Source organism: Canis lupus, chromosome 32 (genome assembly GCF_003254725.2).
Source record: "Canis lupus dingo isolate Sandy chromosome 32, ASM325472v2, whole genome shotgun sequence".
NCBI classification, from domain to species: domain Eukaryota; kingdom Metazoa; phylum Chordata; class Mammalia; order Carnivora; family Canidae; genus Canis; species Canis lupus.
Window position 1 is genome coordinate 28,900,771 of NC_064274.1, and position 25,700 is coordinate 28,926,470.

General features: G+C 40.8%; 1 long non-coding RNA gene across 1 annotated transcript in view; it reads right to left on the minus strand.

The window, feature by feature from the left end:
- The window catches only part of LOC118353104 (uncharacterized), a 53,174-nt gene that overhangs the window by 21,731 nt on the left and 5,743 nt on the right, over positions 1–25,700 (minus strand). The window contains exon 2 of the long non-coding RNA XR_004811359.2: positions 12,357–12,661. This is a non-coding gene — a long non-coding RNA (uncharacterized LOC118353104). The remainder of the gene's footprint in view (positions 1–12,356; positions 12,662–25,700) is intronic.

The window sequence follows — 25,700 nt, forward strand, 5'->3', positions numbered from 1 at the left end:
AAAATGAAATATAAAATTATATGATCATCTCAATAGATGCAGAAACAGCATTTGACAAAACCCAATATCCATTTATGATAAAAACTCTCAACAAATTAAGTATAGAGGGAATGTTTCAACATAATAAAGACCATTATTACAATCCTACAGCAAACATACTCAATGGTGAGAAGCTGAAAGCTCTTCCTCTAAGAACAGGAACAAGGTAAGGATGCATTCTTACCACTTTTATTCAACATAGTATTGGAAATCGCAGCCAGAGCAACCAAGCAAGAGAAAGAAATAAAAGACATTCAAAATAGAAAAGGAGTAAAACTGACATTATTTTCAGATTACATGATACTATAAAAAAAGATTGTAACAATTAATAAATGGATTTAGTGACATTGCCAGATACAATATCCCTACACAGAAATTGGTGGCATTTCTATACACAAATAACAGAACATCAGAAAGAAAAATGAAGAAAACAACCCCTTTATAATTGTATCAAAAAGAATAAAATACCTAGGAACAAATTTAGCCCAGCAGGTGAAAGATGTGTTCATTGAAAACTGTAAGACATCAACGAAAGAAATTGCAGAAGATACAAACAAATAAAAAGATATTTCATTCTCAGAGATTGGAAGAATTAATATTGTTAAAATGTCCACATTATAAAAAGCAATCTACAAATTCAACACAATACCTATTAAAATTCCGATGGCACACATCACAGAACTAGAGCAAGTAATTTAAAAATTTGTATGGAACCACAGAAGATAGGCAAAGTAACCTTGAGACAGAAGTAGGGATGGTGGAAGGGGAGGAGGGCAGGGGGTGGGGGTGAATGGGTGACGGGCACTGAGGGGGGCACTTGATGGGATGAGCACTGGGTGTTATTCTGTAAGTTGGCAAATTGAACACCAATAAAAAATAAATTTATTATATATAAAAAAAAAAAGAACAAAGCTGGAGGTACCATGCTCCTGATTTGAAACTATACTATCAAGCTATAATAATCAAAACAGGGCAGCCCCAGTGGCTCAGCGGTTTAGTGCTGCCTTCAGCCCAGGGTGTGATTCTGGAGATTGGAGATCGAGTCCTGTGTCGGCCTCCCTGCATGGAGCCTGCTTCTCTCTCTGCCTGTGTCTCTGTCTCTGTCTCTCTCTCTGTATCTTTCTCATAAATAAATAAATAAATAAATAAATAAATAAATATCTTTAAAAAATAATCAAAACATTGTAGTATTGGTACAAAAACAGACTCATAGATCAATGAGAAAGAATTGAGAGTCCAAAAATAAACCCACACATATATATGAACAATTAATCTATGACAAAAGAGCTGAGAACATACAATAGTTTTGGAAAAAGTGGACAGCCATGTGCAAAGGAATAAAACTAGACCACTATTTTATACCATATACAAAAACTAACTCAAAATGAATTAAAGAATCAAATGTAAAACCTGAAAACATAAAATTTCTAGTGGAAAATATAGATGGTAAAGTCCTTGATATTGGTCTTAGTGATGTCTTTATGCCTCTGACTCCAAAATTAGGGGAAACAAAAATTAAAAATAAGCAAATGGGACTGCATCAAACAAAAAAGCTTCTTCACAAAAAGGAAACCACCATCAAAATGGAAAGACAATCTACTGAATGGGAAAAGATATTTGTCAACCATATACCTGATTAGGGGTTAATATCCAAAATATATAAGAAATTCACACAATTCAATAATAGGACAAATAACCCAATTAAAAAAATGGTAAGAGAATCTGAACAGACATTTCTTCAAAGAAGACATACAGATGGCCAACAGGCACATGAAAAGATTCTCAATATCATTAATTATTTGATTTTGCAAATCAAAACCACAATGAGATATCATTAACACCAGTTAGAATGGCTACTATCAAAAAGACAAGAAATAACAAGTGTTGGAAAGGATGTAGAGAAAAAGTACACTATCAGTGGAATGTAAATTGGTAACACCACTATGGAAAATAGTATGGAGATTCTTTAAAAAATTAAGATTATAATTACCAGGGGCACCTGGGTGGCTCAGTGGTTGAGAGTCTGCTGTTGGCTCAGATCATGATCCCAGGGTCTTGGGATCAAGTCCTGCATGAGACTCCCCATAGGAGCTTCTCCCTCTATGTCTCTGCCTCTCTCTGTGTCTCTTATGAATAAATGAATAAAATATATTAAAAACTTTAGAATAGAACTACCATGACTCAGCCATTCCACTTCTGGGTATTTATTCAGAGTATGTAAACACTAATTTGAAAAGGTATATGCACCCTTATGTTCCTTCCAGCATTATTTATGAGAGCAAGGTTATGGAAATAGCCTAAGTAGGGACGCCTGAGTGGCTCAGTGGTTGAGTGTCTGCCTTCTGCCCAGGGCATGATTCCGGAGTTCCAGGATCGAGTCTCACATCAGGCTTTCTGCGAGAAGTCTGCTTCTCCCTCTGCCTGTGTCTCTGCCTTCTCTCTGTCTCTCACGAATAAATAGATAAATAAATAAAATATTTTTTTAAAAAAAGGAAATAGTGTAAGTATATATCAATAGATGAATGGATAAAGAAGATGTGGTGTATATGTATACAATGGAATATTACTCAACCATAAAAAAGAATGAAATCTTGCCACTTGTGACAACATGAATGGGTATTATGTTAAGTGAAATAAGATTGGATGCAGAAAGTCGAATACTGTATGACTGCACTCATACGTGGAATCTAAAAGAAAACTCAAAACAAATAAATAATACAAAAACAAACTCATAGATAAAGAGACAGACTAGTGGTGACCATAGGGAAAGGGGGTTGGGAGGTGAGTAAAGGGGAGAATGGGTCAACTGTACAGCAAAGCATGGTAACTACACTTGTGGGGGTGATCACTTTGTAGTGTATACAGATGTTGAATTATAAGGCTGCATTCCTGAAATTTATAAAGTTAAAAAAATACTGTTAAAAGGAGAGAGTCAAGTAGAAACAAAGTGTAGCAGGTTTCAAGTTGTAAACCACCCTAATTCTACATGCAGAGAAACAGAAGGTGGAAACACACAGGATGTGAAAAATTGGAACAGGCAACCGTCCCATTTATAGGTCAGGTTGGTCAGGGCAACTTCCTGAGCCTTTCTTTGCTGAGGTGGTTTTGGTGATGGTAAAACTTTCCCTGGGGTGCTGAGGGGCACTCGGGTGAGGTTCTGGGTTGCAGATGGAAACAGGCTTGTAGAGTTCAGAAGAGTCTGGTCTAGGGCATCACCAGCTACAGTTGCCAGTGGCAGCCGGCCTTGAGGGCAGTCACCGCACGTCTCACGGGATGATCGTCACAGTTGTCACACTAGAAATGACTACTGCTGCTTACTGCCCGGGGCCCCCGGCTGGGGAAGGTCTCTGCACCTGCAAAGCGGATTGTTAACACATCCTTCAGGATCCCGAAAGACAGGAACGAATACAGAACAGTGACCGGCCCCTTGGCCTCTGGTGCGAAGTCAAATAACACATCAAGGGGAAGGGAAGGCTTTGCATTCTAGGTCAGGATGGCAAGAAAGGGGGAGATTTTCTTAACTAACAAGATCTCAGATACGGAAAGGCTGTTTAGAACAGCCATGGGAATTCCGTTGGAGAAATGGGGTTGGGGAGAAAGTATAGAGGGTAAGGAACATGTGGCTTCCTCCAGAAAGAAGCGGTGGCCCTACCCCTTTGACTTATTTATTCCGCTCACGCATCACTTATGTTTTCTCATTCGTGGCCAGAGAGCAGAGATTTCCTAAGAATGGGGTTGCCCTCACTTTTTAGTGCCATGTTACTTGAAGCAGTTAATATGTTTATGGATAATGTCTCATTACTGCCTTTTAAGTCGCATTCCTGACCCCCTACCTCACTTCGATAATAACACACCTGCCGGCGTGACTCAGAGCGCCCGCACCCTCTTGGTCCATCACAACCTGCGGGCCGGCCGCTGCCTCTGTGCTGATAATGTTGTGCCATAAAGCGCGCTGGTGTCTCGAGCTCTGCTCCCCTCCCCGTGTCCCACTGGCCCCCCTTTCTTTTGGCCCGGTGCCCGGCCAAGCCTCATGAGGCCACTGCAGCTCCCGGGCCTGTCTGGTGGGTGTTCCGCCTTGGAGGTGCGGGCCCAAGCTGTGGCTGAGGAGCCAGGGACGGGGCGGGCTCTGCTTGAGTCCATGCCACCCCCTTGGCTTCAGGACCTGGTTCCAAAGTTTTATGACATGGGAATGGTATGGCTCAGGGGTTTGAGAAAGGGGTGGTAAAGGGTGCCTCAGGGTTTTGGTGCTGGGAGTCTCTCCAGTTTGGCAGGAATCCAGTCCTGCAGGGTAATGGCCAGGCATTATTAGGCTGTGTGAAGGGGGTGTAAAATGGAACTCGAGGCTCCATCCTGGTGAACAACTGTGGTCCCACACCCAACGCTCTCACACATGTGAAGCACAGCAGAGAAGCCAGAGATAAAATTGCTTTGGAAACCATAAATCTTTTTCCCCAGAGTAGAGGCCATACTAAGGGAAGCAGATGTTAGGGGAAAGAAAGAAACCAATTTAATGCAAATTAAGTTTATTTTGTTAATATTTTAAAGATTTTATTTCTTTATTCAGGAGAGACAGAGAGAGAGGCAGAGACATAGGCAGAGGGAGAAGCAGGCTCCCTGCCAGGAGCCTGATGCGGAACTCGATCCCAGGACCCTGGGATCACCACATGAGATAGTATAGGCTCTATTACCCTTGTTAGGACTTTAAGCTCCTTGAGGCAGAACCTGGTCTGGCACATCCTACTGCACATCACATAGTGCTGTGCACATCGGATGGGCCAATGTGTCTTGTGTAAAGGCTGTTTTTATTGTTTGCTTATCTTTTCACTTTTATCATGGAAACTTTAAACACAGGCCAAAGAAGAGTGAAGAGTAAACTAAAGCCTCCTCTCCCTCACTGTTTAGCTTCACCTATTAGGAACCTGTGGCCAATCATTTTTGTTTTTTAAGATTATTTATTTATTCATAAGAGACACAGAGAGGCAGAGACATAGGCAGAAGGAGAGGCAGCTCCTCATGAGAAGCCCGATGTGGGTGGGACTCAATCCTAGGACCCCAGGATCATGCTCTGAGCCAAAGGCAGACGCTCAATCACTGAGCCACCCAGATGCCGCTAAATGCAAGTTTAAATCTATTTATCAATAAGATGAATCCTCTAAGTAAATCTGGTAGGCAAATGTGAATCAACTGTGGTTGGAATTTAAATCTCCTGGTGATATTACTGGTTTCAAAATACTATTTTTGCATTATCATCAAAACTGGGTGAATCTCTAATTTGGTTATGTAAAATCACAGAAGATTCTGAGAACCACAGTTCACCTGATGCTCTCAGGTCTTGAATATACATATACCTGGCCAGAACAAGGGTGTTTGTTGTGTGTATGTTCTTTATAGGCTTTTCTTAACCACACCTGTTGCATCAATAGTGTCTACTTCTGATTTATTTTTATAAAAGACAGAAAAGCTGATCTATGATGTATTATTTTTAGACAACGTCTAATAAAAATGACCCAACATCTGTATATATGTATTTCTTATGGTTCTAAGCTAGGTTTATCATAATATTATATTATTATGGTTTTAGTGCTTATCATGGTACATTAGAAATGTCACTGCTAGTTTACACAAACTTGTTTGTTTTACAAGAGTTCCTTTTTACTTGGGAGTAGCTAAAGTATAAAAAAATGTTGAAGAACATATTCTTGGTATCAATAGTAGTTATTTCTGGAACAAGCTGGGGATAGCAGGTGACTTTTATTTTCTTCTGTCCTTCTTTCTGTATGTTCCAAATATTTTCACAATAAAGACAACTCATATCTAAGGAGTGTTTTCTCTATGTCACATTCTGTGTTAAGTCTTTTATATTCACTTAGGACACAATGTCTTCACAATAACCCTATAAGAAAGGTCCTATTATTATCCTCACTTTACACATGAAGAAATTAAATTTTAAAGAGTTCAAATAAATTTGCCCAAGGACTCATATGTGGTAGGGCCAGATTTCAAATGCATGTATATCTGATTCCAGAACTTGGGTTATTAGCCACTATGCTAAACTTTATTTCTTTTGTACTAGAAACACACACACACACACACACACACACACACACACACTATACATTTTTATTCTAAAAATAAACCATATACCCCAATGTTGCATTTAGCATATAACTTGCATGACAAATATCCAAAGTACACCCAAATTTCCAGGCATAGCTACTAAGATTAGAGTCCAACAGCTACTTAAGAAAAAACTTAGGGTTTACTTAAATTGAGACTCACCATTTTAAATCAGCTTCAAAGTGTTATCTGGTCATGATGTCCACTTTTACAGAATTTAGAAATACATTAGAAAAAAAGGGGACTCTGGAAAACTGTGTGGAGGTTCCCCAAAGAGCTAAAAATACAACTACCCTATGACCCAGCAATTGCACTACTGGAGATTTACCCCAAAGATACAGATGCACTGAAACAGCAGGACACCTGCACCCCGATGTTTATAGCAGCAGCAATGTTCACAATAGCCAAACTGTGGAAGGAGCCTCGGTGTCCATCGAAAGATGAATGGATAAAGAAGATGTGGTCTATGTGTACAATGGAATATTAGTCATTAGAAACTATGAATACCCACCATTTGCTTTGACGTGGATGGAACTGGAGGGTATTATGCTGAGTGAAGTAAGTCAATTGGAGAAGCACAAACATTATATGGTCTCATTTATTTGGGGAATATAAAAAATAGTGAAAGGGAATAAAGGGGAAAGGAGAGAAAATGAGTGGGAAATATCAGAGAGGGTGAGAGAACATGAGAGACTCCTAACTCTGGGAAATGAGCAGGGGTAGTGGAAGGGAAGGTGGGGGGGTTTGGGGTGATTGGGTGATGGGCACTGAGGGGGGCACTTGATGGGATGAGCACTGGGTGTTATGCTATATGTTGGCAAATTGAACTCCAATAAAAAATAATTAATTAAAAAAACAAAAAGAAAAAAAGGGGAAATAGGCATAGAAATTATTCAAATAATGAAAAATGAATACTTAAGAAATAACAATGTAAATTGGGATGTTTTTGCTTTGTTTTGTTTTGGGCTTTTTGCCTGAAGAAGAAAAGGCTGCAGGAAGATTAAACCACCGTTTTGAAATAGAGTCAGAACTCTGGTGTGGTTAGTGGGAGCAGCTGTTCTCCGATCTCAAACCACATCTGGAATATTACATTTAGTTCGGGGTACTACATTTTAAGGAAGACCTTGATCAACTGGAGTGTGTCAGAGAGGGGTGAACAGGATGGGATGTACCTAGAAACAATAACATATGAGTTGCAGTCGCTGAAACTCTGTTCCAGGGAAAAGGCTTGAGGGAAACAAAATATCTGGATCGAAAGCTATGAAGGTCTGTCCTGCAGACCTTCAGGGTCCTGAAGGGGGTTTGGCTTGTTCTATACCACACCAGAGGGCAGGAATAAGACCAGTGAGGTCAAGTGTCCATTTAATATAAAAAGAAATTCAGGGCTGTAAGTGAATTAATAAGGGTCCTGGGGTCTCATCAAGCAAAAAGAAGTCTGAATCTTCTTCTTACAGTCAAGATGGTAGAATTTTCTTAGTTGTAAAGAAATGAGAGGCAACTTCTTTTTAGGGGGTGATCTGATGGTTCTTCTATCAGAGATCAGTAATGTATCTTATATAACCTTTCTGTTCCCTTCTGCTACACACTTGTCTTCTTTTGTTCAATGGACATGTCTCCAAAATTATATGTCATGGTGCTGCCTCCTGGAAATTCGCTTTTAAGCACTGAAAAAGATCCCTTTTCATAATTGTTTATTTAACACAACTCACTAGGAGAAAAAGGAAGGGGAGCGGAGAAAAGACCAAAACCTTTGAAAAAAAGTAGATAACTTTTTAGACAAATATGAATAGACAGCATGCGATCTAGACCTAGTCTCAGCTAAAAATTTAACGTCCCATGCAGCCTTGAGTAAGTGAAGTCACTTAAATTCTCTGTGCCTCAGTTCCTTCATCAGTAAAATGGATATAATAACTCTTGCCTCATGGCTCTTATGGGAATTAGTGAGTTAATGTGTGCCCAGTTCTTTGAGGTGTTGGGATGAAAGGTGTTATGTAAATACTAGGTATCATTATTAACATTTAATGACCATATCTATTCTTAGGATACCAAGTATCGTAAGAAACAAAAGCTGTTACAGGCCACAGACAAACTTTCAAAGACAGCTTCATAGGTGTCTATGAATATAAGCTAGAATTATCCAAAGAGCTTTGTGCCTTACTGTCTGCTTAAAAATTGCAGTCCCATGGATTCAACCCAATTATTTAGCTGTAGATCCAAGGGGTGCTTTTGAAAGCACTTTTGCTGTCTTCAAACTCATTTTCATTACTACTTTTAAACTAGTAGTAATTTTGGAATCTTCAGATTATTTCATTTTTCTTATCTAATTATCATTAAAGTCAGTGGAACCCTTTCAATAACGTATGCTAAACGTGACCATTTTTAGCTTTTTTTTTTTTTCTCTTGAAACAGTAGCTTTTGTCCTTGACATGGGGAGAACACATAAAAATGTCTGTTGCTCAGGGTGAAAAAAATGGAGCCTGCCTTGCTTTGTCCTTTTTCCTGGTGCTCGTGGCTCCTTGCCGTAAAATCCTGCTCAAGTCCACTCCTTATAGTTTTCAGAAACAGCACAAGTTGGTGGGGAGTAGGAAAGGGGAGGTCTTTCTTTGGTCTCAGATGACAAGCTTAAAAGATAAACATTTAAAGAGAAGGAAAAATAAATACAGAAAAAGAGGCAACACTCAGATACTGAATGGCTCAGTTGTCAGCTATGTATCAGCTTCAAGGTGACTGGTGGAAGAGTCCTTCACATGAAAAAGCAAATTACCCAATAGAAAAATGGGCAACAGTAATGAACAAACATGTCAGGAAGACAACACACTAATTAGTAAATATGAGAAATTTCTCAGAAAAATGCAAAAACAGAGACAGTTTCACGCTTTAGGTTGCAAAACATTCTTACTTAAAGAATACCAAAAGTGAAGATGAGAGTGACATAATACTAATGTTGGGAGTATTAATTGATATAATCCTTGGAGAACAATTTAACACTAGTAAAGTTAAGGATGGGCATACACTAAGGTTCAACATTTCACTTCCAGACTTAAATTCCAGAGAAACTCTTGCACATGCATACAAGGAAATATGAATAAGAATGTTTCATAGCACCATTGGTCGGTAATGGTGAGAAACAACCTAAATGGACTGAACAATCTAAATGTTCAGTGAAAGGAGGCTAGTAAATAAACTGGTATATTCATACAGTGGAGTACTATGCATTATACAGCAGTGAAATTGAATTAACTAGAGCTACGAGTATCACTCTGTATCACTATAGAGAGCTCTCAAAAACCATAATTTTTCAGGACAAAAAAGGAAGCTGTGGAAATATATAGGAAAAATATCATTTACATAAAGTTTTAAAATATTCAAAGGAAGGTGACTGGTGGTGGAGAAATCCAAAGTCTTAATGTGTGTATAGAGTATGAATTCCCATCTTGGCAGTTTCTTTCGAAGTAGTATTTCAGCACTTTCTTGAAATTTTCACCCTCCTAGTGCCAAGTAATTGTGACAATGAGATTTCTGTAGAATTCAGTAGGAATGAGCTCCAAGGGTCCCCATACCTCTCCAAGGTACATTTGTTCTAACCCAGAGCTTTCCAATAGAAAAACAATATGAGCCATACATGTCACTAAAAATTTTCTAGTAGCTGCATTTAAAAAAATGAAAATGAACATTTGAAATTAATTGCGATAACCGATTTATTGAACTTACTCAAAATAGATACAATCAATAAAAATTTTTAATAAGATATTTTAAATATTTCTTATACTATGTCTTTAAAATTTGGTGTGCATTTTACAGTTAGAGTGTATCTCTATTTGGGTGCTAAATTTTCATTAGAAATACTTGCTCTGTATTTAGATTCGTAAAATTTAGAATTGCAAAGATAGATTCAATTCACATATCTAACTTATTCAAATATACATAAAATTTTTCTAATAGGTGAATCGAGTATTGGTTTTTTAAATTTAAATCTAATTAATTGGAATTAAATAACATGACAAATTCAGTTCTTTAGTTTCACTTGCCACAGTTCAAAGCTCGCTAGCCGTATGTGGCCCTTGGCTACCATATTGGACAGAGCAGGTCTAACATGTATCAAGAAGCTGTCTATATCCACTTATCTTTCCTCTCTGGAATTCTTCTTTTCGTATGATTAAAATCAAACTGAAAAAGCATATAATGGCTTTTCTGGACAAAGATAGCCACACAGAACCACCCGCAGTGGAAGGGTCAAGGCCACTTAATGACAGGAGTCTATCTGATTTATATGCTTAGGTACCTACTTCCTAAGTTCTCAACTGCCTGCTGTAGCTATAGTCCCCCACTACACAAAACTAGGGTGAATCTCCCCATGTTCCATGCTCTTGATCGACTCTGCCTGGAGTGCCTGTTTTAAATTGTTAAGCTCCCCAAACGTGAGCCATTGGGTTTTACTAAAACACCAGCCTCTTTCCAAGTTTGGTGTTTGGGTGTCCTCTGGGACTCCTTGGTAATTTCTAGATTGAAAAATTTAACAGAAAAATCTAAAGGAACTCATCTGAGAAGAAAGATGTGGAGGCTTGCAAAGGAAAGATGATAGAGCCCTCAGAAGCTCTGATGATAAAGCTACGCTGCAAGGAGGCAGAGGAGAAAGGTTATTGGAGTATTCAAATGAGAAGGAAACTTGTGAAATTTAGGCAGATGCCAGCAGGCATGATTTGCCAGAAAAGGGTGGGAATCACTGGGATAGAGCCTTGGACTAGAAGTCAAACTGACCAGAACCTGAAATGAAATAGATCTATCCTGTCCTTCGGACTGCCACTTGGGAGTCCGAAGCAGTAGGCAACATGCCTTGTTGGGGAACAGCAACCAGAGTATCAGTGGTTGAAATGGAGGGCTCTTTCATTTTTCTTTTTTTTTTTTAGATTTTATTTATTTATTCATGAGAGACACACAGAGAGAAGCAGAGACATAGGCAGAGGGAGAAGCAGGCTCCCTGCGAGGAGCCTGATGTGGGACTTGATCCCAGGACCCTGGGATCACGACCTGAGCCAAAGTCAGACGGTCAACCATTGAGCTACTCAGGCGCCCCAGGGCTCTCTGATTTTTAAATTGAAAGTCTATCAGACTCTACAGTATTCTAAAGTATCCTCACACTTTTGTTGAGTTTAATGCCGGCTTATGCACACAACACATTCACTCACACACACACATTAAACAGAACCATAGAATGGTTCCTTAAGAAAACAACAGCAACAAAGCCTTTGAAACTATTGATAATTAATAAGCCAGGCTGTAGCAATTAATATGTGCAGAGATGGGGCGCCTACTGTTCTCTGAGCCATAGCTCATTTAAAATACTCACCCTGTAATTTATGAGTGATATTTAATACCTCAGTGACCATAAACCTCAATGTTTTATTACCACTGCTTAGCATACCTTTGATGTGTTGCCCAGCACTACACAATCCAAAACAAATTACTTTCAGGAAGCTGGATATTATATAAATGCAGGAAAGTCATAAATAATGCACAGGAGGAACATTTTCTGTGGGTCTGACATGCCACAATGGGTCTCTGTGAGTCTGACTTCTCAAGCATCTCACTGGCCCTAAGTGAAGGGCAAGAGGGCTGTCCGTCTGAGGAGTATTTGTCAGGCATGGTGGGAATGCTGACTTCCAGGCACCACTGACATCATTTTTTAAACTTATAGCAGAAGCTTATGTAAATCAAATGAGGGCCTTTCAGGAAGCAGACATTCTCATACATTGTTATCATGAGTGTAAACTGGTATAGTCCCAATTTGCAAGGCAATTTGGCAACATCTCAATGAGTACACCCTTAGATCCAGGCAATGTCACTTCAGACAATTTGTCCATAGATATACTTGCGCATATGCAAAATGAGGTATACTGTCTGTAATGTTGCCGTGTCATTCACTGAAGCCGTGTTTGAATTGGCAAAATATTGAAATGAGCCAAAAGTCCACCAATAAGAGACTGATTAAATAAATAATGATACATCAGTCCAAAGGAATACTATCCAGCTAATATAAAGAACTGGGAAGATCTCTACATATAAATATGTACAAGATATATCGTGGGAGTGAGAAAAACAAGGTGCAGCCTGGTGTGTACTTTTAAGTGTTCACAAATTTTAAAAGTCAGAAAGGATGCACCAAGACAATGCAGCAATATTAAATGTAAAAACGTGCTCACCATTCCCAAGCTTAGGAAGACCCAAGGAGGACGGTATAATTATCAGAACCGAGAAACGTGAGACATTCCGCAGAGCTAGGACATCTGAGAAGGGGCATCATCTGGCTGATGCTACAGTCGGAAGGAGGGCACAGACACCAGGACAGGTCCTGGGGGTGCAGGCACAAGTTGAGGTTGGGAACCACCTGTGTTACCATTCTCCCATCTTCCTGCCTTCCAGTCCTTCCAGTCTTCCTCTAGAATATTCTTTTGGCTGCTTCTCACAGAGAACCAGCTGACAAAGGGAAAATGTAGTTTCCAGAGTCCTAGAGGGGAGCAAAGAAGGATGAATGTAAAGTTGGCAGGGAGTGGATCAGTAGCTAGCACACTAGATTTTAATTAAAATGGCCTAGTTGGACACCGGCTCATACATGTGGCTGTGAGACTTGGTACATGATGGCTTCCCATCATGCTCTCGAGCTGCCCTTTCCCACCAAAGTCTGGGATTAGCATTGGCACTTAGAATGAGGTTTAGAGTCACACCAGCAGAGCCTTGGTGGGGTTTTTTGTAAGCATGATTTTTATTTACCCCTCTGATATCACTTATCATGTAGAATATTGTTGTCACTTTACCGATGAGAAAGTTGATTGAGAAAAAGAAGCACTTCTAAGTAGAGGATCTTTCCTCATCTGCATTTCTCCCACCTACTCACTCTGTCGGCTAATGGAGGGTTGGTTGTACTAAACAAATAAATGGTTTCCGCCACTCACCTGAAAGCACCCCTTGGGTGTTACTTGGGATGGATGAGGCGGCGGCCACGCTGTGACTGAGCTATTGCACAGTTGTTGGGGAAACAAGTTGGGGCCTGTTCCTTAATCCTAAAGCATCTGGCCCTGGGGAAGCTGACTTATCAAATGCTTGACTGCCTGCACTCTCCAGCTTCCTCTTTTCTACATCCATCTTTAGGTGCCCAGTCCTGAAAGATGGCTCAGCCGCGAAATGAGTTTTGCAACAGGAAAGACAACAGTTGACACCATCTCCTTGAGTCAACAGCTGTGGCCGAAAGCAAATAAAAAGATAGCTCTATGGTGTGATTCCAAAGGAAATGCTTGGAGGAGTGGGTTTTACACGTCTTCCCCAAAAGGCAGGATTTGTCTATCACACCAAGTTCTTAAAGCATGTTTGTGAGTCGTGTCAATGCCTTGCCGGCTCCTCCCGGGCCTCTAGCGTTTTCTATTCAGGTCAGAGAACACCCCCACACATATTTCTCCCATGATGGTGACTGGAGGGAGGGCTAATTTAAGTGTTTGTCCTCTTATCTGGAGGCCATACTCCACAAAGGAAATTCTTAAAAATCAAAAATAAACTTATTTACCAATAGCTATGATGCCAAGTGAATACCAAGCAGCTCTTAACCAGGTTTCATAAATAGAGTAGAAGAATATTTTCACAAAGGAGATAAACAATAATAAATTAACCAAGACATAAACCTTGCCCTTCAAGTGGCTCACTTGGATAGACAACCCTTGTGCCCTCTTCAAGAAATCCCATCATAAGAAAATTTGAACTTACAAAGTACCAAATTGACAAATGATTATTTGCTTTACAAAGGAATCTCTGAAAAATAACCATAAAGCATTCTTTCAGTTGTTCCCCCAGTAGAGGTCTCTTTCCCTGTGGAACCCTAAATCAGTGGTCCAGTGATTTGGGGGTAAATTCCCCATGCTTCTCTTCCATGATCCTCTGTCTGCTAATGTTCTCCCAAATCTTGCCACTCTTGAGACTTCTCTGGGTGACCACAATCAGAGTGGACATAAATATCTATTCCTTGGGTACACAGATTGAACTTGAGTAACCACTTACCACCTAACTTGTTGAAGGTAAACTGAATTGTTTCACTTTCAGTCGCAATGTTACTTTGGACAAGGACCAAACAAAAAAACATTTGAACATATAAAAGATTGGAATCACCTTTTTTCTCCCTCTAAAATATTTGTGTCCCCCATTCTTTCTTTTTCTCATAACATTTTTATATGAAAATGTATGTACTGAGATGTTACCACAGACTTCTCAGACTTTTATCCAAACCCACAGGCCTCAATACGAGGCAAAAAAAAAAAAAAAAAAAAAAAAAATCTAGCAAAATTAGATACTCTTGGTAGATTCCTAAAGCTTCTGGTTTCCAACTAGGCTAGAAATAGCATTGGGAAAAATTGGGAAAAATCCTTCTGTGTGATGTGATGGTTTTGTTGCCAATCCTAAGTCACCTTCCAATAGGGTTAAGGTTTGAAAAGCCACAGTTAAAAATGTTAGCTAAATAGATTAGACTTTCATAAATTGGAGTAGAGTTTGAATTGTGTTAAGGTTTTTTGTTGTCCTTTATTTTACTTGAAATGATTCCCCTTTCCCCAACTAATAATAGATTTGCCTAGAAATGTAGGTGCCTAATGCCATTGTCTGTTGATATGAAATAGCTGGGGGGCCAGAAAGGCCCAGTGGGAAAGACCACCTTCTTTTACTTCATGGAAATGCTCACTAAGATGGTCAAGTGTATATTCACTACTGTCTAGTTGTGACAAGTAATGCCCATTTCAAATGGTTTTCAAGCAACTTTTACAATTTCTCCAACTGTTTCCTTCTCTCCCTCTTCATCTCCTTTCCTCTCTATCTCTCTAAATATATATATTTAGTAAAATGCAAATTTCCTGAGAAGTACTGTTGAAGAGAGTCCTATTATTAATCTGTGAATGGAAATCTGATCATTTGGAAGTAAGGTAATCTCTCTCCTAATAGCTGGGTGGGCCATATCCAAGTTTGAGGAGGCCTTTAGACCACCCAAAAGCAACCATAATGCCAATATATTTTGAATATAAATGCAGAGTAAATGTTAGCTTTCCCATGATTTGTGCTAAGCACAATAAACATCAAGTGAGTCCAGAAAAATCATAGGAGCTTTAAGAAATGTGCTTTGATGATATTAACTATCAGACAAAGATATGAGGCTCTGTTCCCTTATGAACAATTACATATTCTGCTTCTCTCAAGTCAGGTCAACACCAAATGTTAGAAAGGCTCTCAGTTGTTTCGCCACATAGGCAGAACCGGGTGGCCAGTGGCAAATAAGATGAATCTCTCTTCAAGTGAGCGGGGTTCCACAGCTGGGAGACAGTGTTCATCCTTCTCTATTTATTACCTCATGTACAAAAACTGCTTTTCCACTTTGTCTAAATGAGCTATTAACTCCTGCATAGGGGCCATCTCCTTCCCTTGTTCTTACCCCAACTATATAGAATCTATTTAGAAATATAGAATGTGAGAGCCTAAACAACATTTGACTCAAATGAACTAGAGCATTGGCAGATTGTGGAGACATGAATTAGAAGAGGGAAGAAGACACGAACCACAGCAGGAAGACTGTAGCTAAAAGAGTGAAGATGAGCTCTGCTTTTTGAAAGGGAATAGAAGGGAAGGGAGAAGAAATGGGTTGGAAATATCAGAAAGGGAGACAGAACATGAAGACTCCTAACTCTGGGAAACGAACTAGGGGTGGTGGAAGGGGAGGAGGGTGAGGGGTGGGGGTGAATGGGTGACGGGCACTGAGGTGGGCACTTGACGGGATGGGTGTTATTCTGTATGTTGGCAAATTGAACACCAATAGAAAATAAATTTATTATTAAAAAAATGAGCTCTGCTTTTTTAAAAACCAGGGACGTTCATATTGATTAGAGTTGGTTTCTCAGGGTGTCAAGCCAGTGAATAAGGGCTCTGAGACAGACGTCAGAGACTCCCATGGCATGCAGAGGCAGCACGATGAGTGAAAAACAGTCTGGATGATGGGGTGAGGTAAAAGCACACTCTGTGCAAATGGAGGTGGGGCTGGAGGCAGCTGTTACACTCCAGGCTATTGATGCCCAAAGGGATACAGCACCAATGTGGTTAACTGATTTTTCAGGAGAAGCTAGAGTTCCAAGAATCTATGAGAACTCTCTCTATTTTTAAATGTTACAAGCTAAATTCTAAAAACATCTAAATACCAGGCAAGCCAAACAAAACACTTCTGTGGGCTGCTAGCTTGCAAATTCTGTTCTATGGGATGGACATCTTGGGTGAAGCAAGCAGAGACAGGCAAAATGTCATCATGGGGACGCAAGCACAGAATGAGTGGTTAGATTCTAAGACTGTTAAGGTCTTTCCCAACCCTGAGACTCACCCAGCACTGATAAACTCAGACCTGCAGTCAAATTTGCTGATGACCACTGACTCTGGTCCTTATGCTGGCAAAGCATGAACCCTACTCCCACAGCACTGAGCACAAGTGCCCCAGTCTATACCTTGATTTTCAGGTCAAGCATTTCCTACTGGTCTCAAAGGAAGCCCATGAGAACAATGTTAAAAGTAAGCCAAATGCTTCAATATTTATCAAATACCAGAGATACTTTTCTCTTCCATAGAAGAAACTCAGAAAATTATTCTTATATACTTTTAGTAGCAGAAATCATTGACCCAAAATGTCAGTGCACAGCTCATGACTTGGACTTTACAAGCAAATAGAGTCACAAATGTGGTACTTGGGTGGGCCTCACTGAATGCTTTACCAGGTGTCACTTGCAAAGCAGCAAGTGACATAGGCACCTAAACCAAACCAAATCTGAAGAAGAACAAAAATAATGTTAATATTTTAAAATCAGATTTTTTATGGAATCTAAGAACTAGGACAGAAGACTACAAAGAAAAAGTTGCGACCCATCATCTTTTTAATGGACTATGACCAATGCTTTCTTTCTCAATGTGCCACTTACCAGTCCTCTGTTATTCAGAACCTCCTCAGCTCAAGCCTAGCAGAGAGAGGGGAACACCTCTCTCATCACCATCATGGGTCATATGTAGTTCTTCTGAATATGGGCAGATAGGCAGAATGTGGCTCATCTAAGACATACAGGTAGCTACTGAGAGACTTTCAAATTATGAGACCTGGGACATTCATCCTGGCCTGTTGTAAGACCTCTTTATACCTGGGTCACATAGACAAACTTTTTGCAAAGGCACCTGAGTAATTCCTATGTTGAGAAATGTATTGTTTCTTCATTTCCCTAGAAAAGTGGCACTCCTTTCTGTTTTCAGGATTCATTTTTGGTTTTAATTGGCTTTGTTATTCTTGGGTGTGAAATGGTTTATAATCCTTTTATTCTTTTACTGAATAACTACATCAAGCATTGGACATATAGTCAAGGCAAATTAAACTTGGAAAATCCTTACCCTTAAGGAGCTTACACTCAACTGGCCAACACGGCGTTATTATTTTTTTGTGTTTCAGAAAATGACAGAGAGCTTGTACTGAATTTTGAGTTTCAATGGACTATTTCATGTTAAGGGTTCTGTTACAAAGAGTCTAGAAAAACATATTTTCCTATTTCATGGTGCTAGCATTGGACTTCCATGGGGTCCCAAAAGGAAGTCAGATTTTAAGGGACAGTTCATCTTCTTCTTGGAATATTGGGAAGGCAAAGTGATTTAATCTCTTGTGAGCTTTCATATGGGAGGTGAGGGACCAGATATATTGAGAATCTGGCAAAACTAAAGTAAATTATCTTCTGAATTGATTCAAATATTTGTAGCAAGCCCTTCTGTGCAAATTTTCACTTCTTTATGGTAATTAGTTTCATGGATTATTGCCAAATGGCATATTTTTCCTACTTGAAGTCCCTTTCTAAGCACTCCTGGGAATGTCTGAAATATGAGATAAGCACTCTTAACCCAAAGTTTTATTAAATAGTTTAATTAACACAAATGCCAAATGACACATTGATTGCTATTAAGTAGGTAGACTACATGTAAATCTGTGAACTACTGAGTGACTACAACCCGCTTCCCCCAGCAACCACAGAGCTCTTTCTCCTCCTGAGTAGGCAGGAGAGCCCTTGGGATGCACTTGTCCACTGGCACCCTCCCAGGTTCTCAGAACTTCGCTGTACGCTGTGAAGCTTGGTAGTGGTAGTGAATCACCCTGAACTCACCCTTTGTCAAACCTTCCCTCCTCACCGCCAGCCCGACCCCGCTCTCCAGCTTTGGTCTTCTGTGCACTGCCTTCTGGGAAGCCAAAAGCCTCAGAGGAACTCTCACTTATCTAAACTTGTCCCTACCTAGGAAATGCACATTTACTGGATTCTCTCTCAAGTCTCCAGAATGTGGAAAATTACTTTACTTTTGTCTTTTTTATCCAGTCCCCCACTAGAACTGGTCTTCAAGGGTAGAAACCATGTTCTTACACATCCTTGTATCCTCAGCACCTAGCACTATCAGGCACATAGTAGAGGCTCGATTATTTACAGAATGAAAAAATGAAGGCCTTGTCCTGCTTTCCCGTATTCTCTTTTCTGTTTTTAAAAAAATATTTTTGGAGATGGGATGCATGAGTGGCTCAGTGGTTGAGTGTCTTCCTTTAGCTCAGGTCGTGATCCCAGGGTTCTGGGATCGAGTCCCTCATCAGGCTCCCTGCAGGGAGCCTGCTTCTCCCTCTGTCTGTGTCTCTGCCTCTCTCTGTGTGTCTTTCATGAATAAATAAATAAAATAATAAATAAAATAATAAATAAATAAATAAATAAATAAATAAATAAATAAAATCTTTTTGGAGGGAATCTTCCTTTCCCACTGTGTCTTCTGAGGGCCTCTATATTCCCTCAGCCCTCCACCTCCTCTTCAGACGATTCCTTATATTACAATCATGTTAAATAAAAATATCCTAGCTTCTCAACCTGTAATTAGTGGACTGGCTGAAGGAAAGGTCCAAAAGATCATCTGGAAGTTTAGGTTCCAATAAATTAATGGCAGAGTTCAGCTTGATCAGTGATCGTCAGGAAATGTTAATATATTTACAAACACTGGCAGACAAGAAGAGAGAAAAAGAATATGTGTTTTTAAAAAAAGTATCACGAAAGGAAGGAAGTGGAAAGAACAGAAGTCAGAAGAGCTTGCAGTAACTGCATCAATAATCTACTGCTACAAAAGTGCTGCACAGAAAGAGCAGTGGCACTCAACAGCACGTATTTTCACCCCAAAGTCTGTGGACCGGCTAGGTGGTTTTGCTGATCTGGGTCAGACTTGGGCTGAGAGTGGCTGGATTGGCTGGCTAAGGGCTGGCTGCCCCTCCCATGGCTTTAGCCTATAAGGAGCCCTGCTCCGTGTGTTCCCTTGTCCTGAACTTAACTTGCTTATATGGAGGCAGCAGGCATCTGAGAGTGACAGTGAGAACACAAAGCCTCACAGAGCCTACGCTCAAAACAGGCACAGTTACTTGTGCCTCACTCTACTGGCCCAAGCATGTTTCAAGGCCAGCACAGATGCAAGAGATGGAGAAATACACTTCATCTCTTGATGAGAGGAGCTGCAAATTCACATTACAAAAGGCATGCGTGCAGAGAGGGCTGGAGAATTGGGGCCATTTTTGCCATCACCCCAAATCCCATTTATGAGTAGCAAGGCACACATACGACCACTTAGTTTGAGTTCCTCTGGAAGCTGCTCCTGAGACCAGGATCCAAGTGCGAGTGGTCAATTTGGGTAGTAAGGCTGGGAAACGCTGGCAAGTGAGTGTGGCAGTGAGAGAGTGAAGGCAAGAGCCCTCCTATGGCATCGAGCAAGTTCCCAATGAGGATAGCTGGAGATGACTGTTGCTGAGGAACTCCGAGCTGGTACAGAACAGAACACACGCCCAGAGTGGACCCACCGAAGAAAGAGGAAGCTGGGGTCTTATGGGCCACTCCTTTTAGTCATTGGCTATGACTGCCTGGGGGTGGAGGGGGGTGGCAGGGAACATCTGTGCCTGGATACTTTGGACTGGCCACAGGAGCAAAGTAAGCCCTGGGGTCAGCCAGAGACAGTCCTCAGGCAAAGAACTGCCAACCTAGGAGCTGAGCAGTGGGCATTCAAGTGGTAAGGACAGAGGAAACGACAGGGCCCGGAGAGTGTCCGTTACAGCACCCGACAGCTGCTGACTGTGGCTAAGTCTCCCAAAGGTTCTGGTGTGGCTAAGTGGACAGACCGTGGGGAAACCTGGCTCTTAGCTTTAGACCAATTCTCTCGCCTCTCTGAACCTCGTTGTCGATAGTAGGTACTTTGTGAGCATTTTATGAAGATAAAATTGAGATAATATGTGTACAGTGGTTGGTAGCTAAATAAATGCCAGATATTAATATCAAGATATTTTTGTTTCAAGTTCTTCATTTCTCAATTATTTGGGTGGAAACAAATACATCCTTTAAAATGTTTGCTTGGGCCCCCACACTGGGGCCATCCTTCAGCATCTACTCCAGGTTCCCAATAGCAAAGGACAGAGCCGAAGAGTCGAACTCAGAAGTTAAAGAAATGGCAACATCCTCACATAGCTTAATAACACAGGAGGTGTTCTCACAGGCAACTTCTCTCCTTCAGTGGAACAGGACCAACGCCAGTCAAATGCTGGCAATAGAAAACTGCCTCCTCCTATGTGCAAACAGAATTGAATACGCACCAACAGCAGCCAGTGTACATTCAATCATGCTGTGCTTTGTTCTGAAGACACGCCTTCCTCAGCCCTTCTGGAAGATGTCCAGACCAATGTTTATCTTGTTTCTTCTTTCCTGATGACCTTTCATGATGGGCCCCAGTTTAACGAATCAAAATTTTAAAATAGAATCCTCTTTGTCTCTGAAGTCTGTGCTTGAGATTTTCTGCTTCTTCTCATGAAGTATAGGGCCACCTTGGGTAGGAGGCCAAGGGATCAGATGGATGCAAACTGTGCATGCCATGAAGAGAGGGTGGGGCTAGATCACCGGGCAGGCAGGTTCTCGGATGTGTACCTACTTATGTATTCCACTAATTACCTAGAGGTTTCATTTGATTGTATTGTACAAACTTTGCCTGTGTGCTTAAAGACACTAATTTGGTTTCCACTGGAGAACTAGACAAAAGCTTTTTCACAGCATCAAAACCTGCAAGAGACTTGAAGAGATTATTTGGGTCATTATATTGCCTCTAGGCAAGTCCTCCTGGAAGCGATCTGTATTCGATGAGAATCATCTCTACTGAAGTGCCAGGGGAATCGAGGAGTGTCCTGAGGGCACCATTGTGGGTGGAATTGTGCCTTTGGTCTAAATAAAACCCCTCCTGTTAGCTTATGGTTAAAAAAAAAAAAGTCCTTCTCCCTCTCCAACACCCCCCTCCTGTCTCTGATAGAAAGAGTACCATCTTCTCCATTAGACCTATTGTATTTTTGAAGTTTTTCATGTGTTCTCAGCATTCTCTTACCAGCATTTCCTCATAGCTCTAATTTCTATTAGCAATAATGTAGCTAATGTAGCTCTTTCAAAATTTGCTTCAAGTACTTGGTAAATTTTCTTAATTGTGAAGTCCAACTCTGGACTTTAGGAAATTTGTGTGTAAATGAAAGTACATGGGTTGACAGGGAAATCTTCTAGGGTTGATTTTTTGGGGTAGAGTTAGGAGGGGGGTTCTTCTTGTCTTCTTTACTCCCACTTACAACACTCCTTCCAACAACACCACTGCTGACAAGAATGCCTTTAGGATGGAATAAAGCCTTGATTCCCTTATATTACTAGAGATGAGACAGCGCATGTTGCAGGGAGAGAGAATGCTAGTTTTTAATTCACATAGGCATACAGATGATGGACATCGGGTCTTTTCCAGCTACTTTTTCTTAGGAATGGTTGCATACAAGGATAACTCTGGTAAGAAGAAGGAAAAGAGAGGCGAGGCGGGGGGGTGTTTTTCATTCTTTGAAGCCATTCTGTATCTTTTAAAATTCCTTCTTATGTTTTAGGAATTTCCTCTAATATGTCTTGCTTCCTCAGTATTGAAAAAAATTACTCAGTTTCCCAGCAATGCTTGTAGCTGGGCATAACCTTACATGGTGTCAAGATTTGCACTCAGAGCGTCTTGATGAAGGACATCATTTAGCAAAGTTGGTGGTGAAGGCATCCATGCGGGGTGGGCATGGACACTCACAGAACTTTCAGGGAGCCAAGCTCCAGATCTTCAATATGACCCATCCTGTCTGGTCCTCTGGGGCTTCACAGAAGCAATCTCATGGCAGGGTTATGTTGCTACTACCTGCAACCTATCCCTTAATAAATTAGTTTTCTGCTTAGACTAGTTACAGTATGTCTTGTTTACTTTGGGAAAGATGGACTGATATAGGGCTGTTTCAACAATAGCATTCCACTGTAGACTTGCTTCCATTCCATTAATACTCAATGAGCTTTTCATTCTGTTGAAATTCCTAGCAGACTCTTCAAAGATACCACAGCCATCTCCCTGTGGAGACAAACCCATGTGGTCTAGGCATTGATGTGGCCCTTTTAAAAATTATAAATAATTCTCTCTGATACATCACTTTCTGGGTTTGGAGAATTAATACAACAGAGAAAGGACAAAAAGACCTCCATGTTGTGCATACTAAGTTAGATAGCATGACCCAAATCACAGACTGGGTCCCCATAAGTTTTCTGTAAGTTTAAGAAAGAGATGTCTGGTGACAACAGGCTGTGTAGCAGGACAGCTGGTGCCCCTGTAAGTGCTGCTAAAATAGTAATTTTCAAGCTTGGCTGCACTTTAAGATCATCTGGAAAAAATGTAAAATACCACTGCCTGGGACCCACCCTTAGGAATTTTGTTTCAATTGGTCTGGAGTGGAACCTAGGCATCTGTGTCTTTTAAAAACTTGCCAAACTAATTCTCAGACCATGGTTGAGACGTCTACAATAGGATGAATTCAGGTCATACATACAAGCTAGAATTCTTTTTGTGATATTACTGTAACTACTCATCAGGTCTGGGTATAGATTTGTCTCAGTTTATACATGAGAATGTACATCAAATGATGTGTTAACTGATACTGGGAGTGGCAAAACCAACAATAACCCATTCAGGTGGCATCCACCTTAGTCTAAGGGACATTGTTCACCAGGAAAGTGACTCCATATGTTGATTGGATCTACCTGGTTTAGGTAAGTCTCCTCAATAATATCTGCAGCACTTCATTTAACATTGAATTAGGTAAAATAAATAAGATGGCTAGTTAGAAGCGACCCTACTTTGAGGCATGCATCTGATATCTCTCAGTAAATAGGTAATAGTAGAAATGTGTGCGCGCACACACACATACACAAATAATTAGCTACCAGTATGAACTAGAAGAATAATGGGTTGTGTGGAAGACTGAGGCACTGAGTTAGTTTGGAGTCTCACCCAGGAAGCCAGCAGGTTCCAAAGGACAGAGGTTCCCTAGAAATAAGTGGTTGCTGGAGCAACAGGGGGACTGCCCAGGAATGGAAAACCAGAAGGCTAGATGGCACAAATAGAGATCATTCTACTAGCAAAACAACAGACGTCAAGAGTAGAATCAGTTAGTAAATGCACTCAATGCCAAATAAATCAGTTCAAATGAAGATAGGCACAGAAGTGAGTGCAAGAATGAGAAGCAAGCAACTAAAATAAGGCAGGCTGGGCTGAACCAAAGTAGATGCAAGGCAAGAATTAGGGCCAGTTAGCCAGAATGGAGACCTGAAAGGAGGGAAATATAAGGGAAATATAAAAGAATCAATTTTATCCAACTGAAACCCAAAAGCTTGTGCAACCTGACAGGGAATGCTGCATACCCTGGTGCCCCCACAGTTCTTGCCCTCAGGGACAGCTTCTGATCCCTCTTCATGAGTGTGCTGATGAGACACCGCACCTAAAGCGGCTGAGGCCATCTTGCTCCAGGACTTGGTCCTGGTCCTTTATAAAATTGCCTGGCTCTTTGTCTTCTTCATCTTAGCCCTGTCTTATCCACCTGCTTGCTTGGTAAACACTGGTCAGTCAGTCACTTCCACTACCAAAAGATATAGAAATGACAGAGCAGGGAATCCCTGGGTGGCTCAGCGGTTTAGAGCCTAGCTTCTGCCCAGGGCGTGATCCTGGAGTCCCGGGATCGAGTCCCGCATTGGGCTCCTTGCAGGGAGCCTGCTTCTCCCTCTGCCTGTGTCTCTGCCTCTCTCTCTCTCTCTCTCTCTCTCTGTGTGTGTGTCTTTCATGAATAAATAAATAAAATCTTAAAAAAAAAAAAAAGAAATGACAGAGCACTCCCTCAGGGTCTTCATTCACAATTGCTTCAAGCTCAGTCTTTTCCACTATCACTACACAGGCTTCAACCACTTGATTTCTATTCTCCACTCTAAAAATCAGTGAAGGGATCCCTGGGTGGCGCAGCGGTTTGGCACCTGCCTTTGGCCCAGGGCACGATCCTGGAGACCCGGGATCGAATCCCACATCAGGCTCCCGGTGCATGGAGCCTGCCTCTCCCTCTGCCTATGTCTCTGCCTCTCTCCCTTTCTCTCTCTGTGACTATCATAAATAAATAAAAAATTAAAAAAAAATAAAAATAAAAATCAGTGAAATGTGGCTTATGCAAAAGCCATTATGAAACTGTCCAAGACATACTTGAAAAACTATAAATGTTTATTAAAAGACATAAAAGAAAATCTGGATAAAGACTTTCTTTCCTGCTAGAGAAGACACAATATTGCAAAGGTCCATGGAGGAACAGACAAATACGTGAATGAAACAGCAGCAAAAATCCAGAAACACATTCACGTGCCCATGGAAAGTTCATACATAATAAATGTGGCATTTCTAACCAGTGCCAGAAAGACATTACTTACAGTGTTAGGACAGTTGTTCATCTAATTGCAAGAAAGTAGTTGGATCCCTACCGTAGGCTCAGATTGGCCATTGTGGACAAACACATAGGCCTGTCCGGGGACATCTGCAAGATCATTGTGTGCTACACCAGTCTGTATTGTGTAAATGCCTACTATTGAAATGGGAAGAAAGGGGGTAAGATTAAGCCAAGATTGGAGCTTCTGTCCCTTGCAGTGTACCAAGGACTGGGTTCATTGAGGATGACCTCAGAGAACTTACAAGAGTGCTCAGAAAAAAAATACACACCTGACCAAGGGAACTGGCAGCTTTTTCCATTAAAAATATCCTTGCAATATCTAAAAATGTTGGTTTAGGTTATTTTAAGGCCTCCTTAATGATTACTATAAAAATGATATAGACCAAGGATCAGCAAACTACTACCTGTCAGCTGAATCTGGCCCTTGGCCTGTTTCTATAAATAAGTTCACTGGAATGCTGGCATGCTCATGCATTTAAGCATCACCTATGGCTGCTTTTGCACTGTAACAGCAGAGTTGAGTAGTTGCAAGAAAGACCCCAGGGCCCACAAAACCAAAAATATTTACTATCTGTCCCTTTATAGAAAAAGTTTGCCAACATCTGATAGAGACCAAATGTTTTGAGCACTAACATCATAGCAGGAAAGCGAG